The 6,439-nt window shown below is 30.7% G+C and overlaps 1 long non-coding RNA gene across 1 annotated transcript; it reads right to left on the bottom strand.

Moving 5' to 3' along the window:
• Positions 1-989: 989 nt before the first annotated feature.
• On the bottom strand, positions 990-5,510 carry LOC120353069. Its single transcript, XR_005572168.1, has 3 exons — positions 5,373-5,510; positions 2,976-3,145; positions 990-1,403 (listed from the first exon to the last, which is right to left on the bottom strand). It is a non-coding gene; the product is annotated as an uncharacterized LOC120353069 (long non-coding RNA).
• Between the last annotated feature and the right edge of the window lie 929 nt (positions 5,511-6,439).

Raw genomic sequence — 6,439 nt, 5'->3', positions numbered from 1 at the left:
AATCATACACCTGTGAGTGATCAACCTTTTGTCTACTAACGTTGCTGATTTGGTACTAAAGAAATTTCAGTCAGATGTTAATTTTTTTCTCAGAACTAGTTCGCGGACTGAATTAGACTTGATCAACTTACTAATGTTTCTGCATTATGGAATAAATAAATGCTAGACCCAAACTGTTTTTTTTCTCGTACTAATTTTTTCTACCAAAACGAAGTAGATCCAAAACTGATGTTGGCTTAGTTATTAACTGAATTTTTTCAGCTCCTTGTACCAATGTTTTTTTGCTTGCTTACCGATTTATCTATGGTTCCTGTACTGATTTTTCTCTTGTACCTTACCAATTCTTCCTCCATCCCTTACGAATGTTACATTAATTCAATCTGGACCAATATTTTTCTTTTTTGTGCCTATACCAAAGTTTTCATGAAGTAGGACTAACTCCAGAATGAATATATTCTTTCAGTAAAACTATTCCCTGAATCTGCATGTAGAAAAGATGTTATTCACACTGGCTATCAGGTTCCAATATGTATATTCTTCTATTGTAAGCACAGAAGTAGGTAAGAGTTTTCCTAAAAGAAATATTCACTCTAGAGCGAACCCAGCATAATAAAAACTTTGATATAGCTGCAAGAGGAAAATATTAACAAGATTGGATACCGGTACAGAGAGTGTAAAAAGTCTGGAACTGGATGATTAAGTAGAAGATTCAAAATATCAAAAGAATTGAAATGAGATGTTACCGTAGACATGCATCCTTCAGAATTTTTATACTCTCTGTATGAAAAACAAAAAGAAAAACTTAATTATTCTGTGATTTCCTGCTGGAAGGTTTTTTGCCAGAGCGGATCCAAAGACTTCTGGAATTAGGTGCTCGAAAAATCATCAATGTTACATGATTGATTGGTAAAACCTTTCAATACGAAAACACGCCTTAAAACTAGGTGAAATTTATTATGAAGGGAAATATAAAAGACGTTAGTAGCAGAGACAGTGTATATTTAAAAAGAAAACAGAAACAGTTTACCTTATTATTCAGACAATTCACAATATGTCATTTATACTCAAGTATAATACTACAAAAGTTCCAAAGATTACCAAGTCACTAAGAAAATATCCATTTTTCTGTAGGTAGAACATAATGGTTGTCATGAAATACAAATTTCATCAAAAATAAAAAAAATAAATTCAAGATTAAGAAATTAATATTAATATATAAAACTTCCAAAGATTACCAAGTCACTATGAAAATATTAATTTTTCTGTAGTTAAAACATAATACTGATTGGAGTGCTGATACATGATGCTGGCTCACTCCTTATCATCCTTTCCATTTCAAACTCTGAGGCTCCAATGCTTGTTACACTGGTATCTGGATCATATAGCTCTGGATCTACAATTGCCTAGAAAAAGTGATAATGAGGGTTATTCAAACACACTCATATTGCTTGATTGAAATACAAGTAATAATGTAAGCAGCCAGCTCAGGTTGAAAGAAAATTTCTCTCTTCCCAATGGCTCAAATGAAAATGTTCTATGAATAAAGAAATAATATCTTTCAAATGTTATTAAAGCAATTATGAACATTTTTCTTTATAACTCCTAATTCTTTCTCTAGTCTTCTTGATTATCACTCATGCCAAAGACATGCATAATAAACTATATTAGTTTATTATTTTTTCATGTAATGAATGTCTTTGGCATGAGTGATAATTAAAACGACTAGAAAAAGAATTAGGAGTTATAAAGAAAAATGTTCATTTGCTGGAAACATTTTGAAATGTATTATTTCTTTATTTGATAGAACATTTTCATTATATATTTGATAATTATTTAATATATATTTATATAATTTTCTATTAATTAATAAAAAATGATTCTATAGTAGCCTACCCTTTTGTTTCCAAATCTTTTTTATATAGAACACAACAACTTATTATAGGTATAGCTTGAAAATGGCTTGGAAATGTCGAATCCAGTTGCTTTTGTTTTATATGAAGAAATTGAAAGCAAATGGGATTTTTTTTATCAACTTACAAATTAAGTAGCCATTTGAATACCTAGTGGAAAATATATATTTCAATAGATTAAGATTTTAATGAGTCAATAAGAAATAGAAAAACCATTTTCTCTTATAAAAATATATTTTTGTTCTAACCTTATTTCAACAATATCCGAAAAATTCAATATTTTCGAAAATTTGAGGTTGATTCCTCCCCACTCTCAAAATCAAAACGGGTGGGACATTTAGACTTAAAAATCTCAACAGTTCTTAGTTGGACTGAAATGTATAATTCAATGTAAAAAGTAGAGCAAATTTGTATGGATTTTGTTTGTTGGAAGATTCCACTCAGCCTGAATAATTTAAGCCATCAATGAACCATACAGCTGATTTACTTCAGCTGGGATGAACAATATTAAACGTGCACATCCCATAGCCCGGGACGACAGGAGAGACCTGGTTAAAACGTTTATTTCAAGTAAGAAACATATATCGATGGTTCAAGTGCAAAACCTCGCATCTCACAAACAAGCTATTTTACTTGGGACATAAAAAATTAATTTCCTTTGTTAATTATGGATATTTTGTTCACAATAAAGTTTCAATTAATTCAAAGAATGGAAGATATCAATTATACAGAATGTTTCAGAAGTAGTGTCGAACATTTAGGGTATTGTTCCTGGATGATAGGAGACTACAAATGTCGTATTTCGACTAGTGTCCAAAACTCAGTGGTTATCCTTATAGCTGCCATTTCGGTTAAGTGAAAAAAACAAAATGGCATCTATAAGGATAACCGCTGAGTTTTGGACACTCCAAATACGACATTTGAAGTCTCCTATCATCTTGGAAGAATACCCTAAAATGTTCGACCCTACTTCTGAAACACCTGTAGGTCTCAATATTATTATGGGGCGTGCAACTCTATAATCTCATTAATGTGGTAGGCTACAGTTTAATAGAATCAACTCACTCTGAAGTCAACTAGTGGCGATGAATTCCGGCTGTTCTCCATTTTTTTGAAATCGTCATTCCATGACTAGAAGTTTCTCCAAAATTCAGATCTCCTTAGAACATCTGGAACAAGATCAGCTAGCTCATTTGGCGCTAGCACTCCTAGAACGTCCAGTGTTAAATTCTTATCTGAAATGAAAACAGAAAAACGCCATCATAGTGCAAAATTATCCTTTTATCTCATAATATACAATGATTTGAGCAAAGTTGAATTGTATTGAATTTCTGCAAAATATAGTCATTTAAAAAAATAGAGATAATGTCTAATTAATGTTCCCTCAACATGAAACAACTACTATTCGCAATTGATTCCATCATGTTTCACTATTTTGGAATTGAGAAAAAATTTAGGATTGAATCAGAATTGTTTCAAACCAGTTTTGAAACTCCTGAGAGGCCAAAATGAAATACGTTCTTCTGACTACTTTTTAATAGTTGGAAAAATAATTTTAATTATCTCTGAGTAACTTTCTCGCTTTTACCACCCACTTATGTTTTGAAACAAAAAAGTTTCTAGCATGTCGAAAATTTCATGTTTTCTGCTCGAAATGTCTTAACATTGACGAACATAATCATCAATTAAAAATAACTATGGGTCGGATGAAAATGGCCAGACACCAATAGAAAGTAGTCACTCTTCCCAATATTTTGATATAAAATTATTACGCATTACGACGCTCCATGACTCTGAGAGAAATGATATTCAAAATAAAAACATATTTTCGCAATGTTTCCAATTTCACCAATAAAATTGAATTTCCTTCTAATCCTTCAACCCTAAAACTTTTCTAGCACTACTGGAATATCGGAGATGATATTCTACATCCAATTCTGACGTTAAATTAAAAATTTGAGAAAGTTGCATGATTTTTACACGATTTGGCAACCCTGTAATTTCTTCGAATTGAGAGCCTCAATATATTTTACACAGACTATAAAATGATACTAAACTACAAAAGATGGGTCACAGATAACTTTTAATATTATTTTGTCAAAGAGTAGCGTCCTTCTATTACACTCCATTCAGATTTTTCACTTTTCAAGGAGGTTATAATCCTTGTTCAATTCTATTTAGATCTAATTTTCACTTTCAAATTTAATGTTTCCTATACTAACCACAGACAGATGTGTACAACTTTTTGTGCATACAGTACTTTTTTCAACTTGAACTTGTTGAAGTTGTTAGTTTTTGATCAATCAATTTCAATTTTATTTTACTATAGGCCTATATTAAGTTTATGATACACAAATCAATTTATCTTATTAAAGAATTTCAACAATTTCAGTAAACTTTTCCTTCAAAGTACAAACTTTGTTTTTGAATTCCTGAAAGTTTATAAAAATGGATATTTTCTATTTTATTCATTCACGATACAAGTAACACTGATGTAATAACATTGGTAGATAGAATAATAAGATAGACCCTGTGCTATTTTTCTTTCAAATTTGGGTAATCAAATTTAGTTTTCAAATTTAGTCTTCTTGTACAATTTCAGCCCAAAATAAACATGGAACCATACATTTTTAATTCAGATGGCTCAAAGGTACTGGTACAGAACGGACGCATCAGGTATTAAAAAAATGTTAGGTAAGAAATACTCACTCTATTCCTTATAAAACTTTAAGATTAGATTAGGCCTATCCGAAGATATTTTGTCTGACTTGGATCAACAATAATTCATCTTTCAATTTGCATTTTAACCTAGTATAAATAGTAAAATTACATTTTTTCACTCATTAAGGTTATGTATGGTTTTGTTCATGTTTATGTTCCCAAGAATGATTTCTCTTGTCATCAATATACTGATTTATTAATTTATTGATTTATCAATAGACTGATTATTTATTACTGATCTATTTTTGTGGTTGCCTACATCAAAATTAGAGAGAAATAATTTAAATTGGAAAATTTCAACAGAAGAGACATACTGTATGTAATATGATTGCTCTTTTTAAAGAAAAAGGAGTCATAGTTAATCTTTTAATCAACAAATTCTGTTAAAAATACCATTTTATTCACAAAAAAAATAATGAATCAAGATACTTTGAAATGGAATGTGATGGGTGTGAATTGAATTATTTAGAGAGTACCAGGATGAAAGATGATGAAGATTTAGATCACTGCTTCTAGTCATAATCTTCTTTAAAAGAATCTAGCAATAGAAATTGAAGTATTACTTCTATTTTGATAATCATAATATTTCTATTCTGATCATCACTTGTTTCAATTCGCATTTCTATTCTGCGCATGGTCTTTTCAAGAAGCTCTTGAGGTACCGTAGCCTATGTAATTGGAGATAAATAATGTCAACTAAGATTAATCTCAACTAGATTACAGAATAATATTTAATCTTACCTCGGAATTCCACTACTAAATCCTAGAAGCTCCAAGATTTAAGGTGATCTTTTGTGTATTTCCACATCATGGAAGGTTCTCTCTAACCACTGGACATCAAGGAAGCAAGTGAGCAACTGAATAATGCTAAAGCAATGATGACGTAACGTGTTGTTTGTTCCAGGAAAGGTCATTGCCGTTTGTTACTTACTTATAATAGCCTAGTCTATAAAAGAATTATTCATTGTTCAAAACTATCTATTTGAAAGTAAGAGAACTGAATTTCAATAGATTGCAGTTCTAACTGAAGTAACTTTGGTTTGAACTAGAATAACAACATAATCGGTTCTGAACATGGACATTATTAGTCTGCAATGGAGTATATTTAATTTAGAATTATTTTAATTTCCGTAAAGAACTAAAATGTGGTGTAACGTCATGAACGATTTGCGGTTACTGAGAGTAACCTGGTTCATATACCGATTATTCATCATTCAAGACTATCTATTTGGAAGTAAGTGAACTGAATTTCACTGGATTACAGTTCTAATTGGAGTATCTTTGGTTCAAACTGATATTACGAGATAATTGGTACTGGGCGTGAACATTATTAGTCCTGTGATGGAATATATTTGATTTGGAATCCTATTATTTTGGTAGAGAACTGAAATGTAGTAAGACGTCATGAACAGCTTCCGTTCTTGAAAATTTAGTACCGCTCACCAAACATACTTTAGTTTCAAGGCTTATTTCTACTTTGATAAACAAACTTCTCGTTATAAATTCAGTCCATTAATGAAAATGAGGAAAAGTCAACCTATGACTGAGTTTTATTCATTGAAGAGTGAACCATAAACATTTTGGGAGAGAAAATTGCCAATAATAAAACGTTGTAACTAAAATAGATTAGATCTAGACAAAGTTAACTTCAGTACCCTTCTCAATCCTTGAAATTTGTGACGTCGTTCTCCTCAATTTTGTTTTTTATCAAGATATTATCAGTTAGATGAATCGATATTTCCAACTTATCAACCACCAACTGAAGCTTAGTTGGTTGAAACTGTTGTATTATTTTTCAGTAAACTGAT

The sequence above is a fragment of the Nilaparvata lugens genome, chromosome 9, assembly GCF_014356525.2.
Source record: "Nilaparvata lugens isolate BPH chromosome 9, ASM1435652v1, whole genome shotgun sequence".
Taxonomy (NCBI): domain Eukaryota; kingdom Metazoa; phylum Arthropoda; class Insecta; order Hemiptera; family Delphacidae; genus Nilaparvata; species Nilaparvata lugens.
Note: the sequence above shows the minus strand (reverse complement) of the source record. Positions and strands in the feature narration are given on the sequence as shown.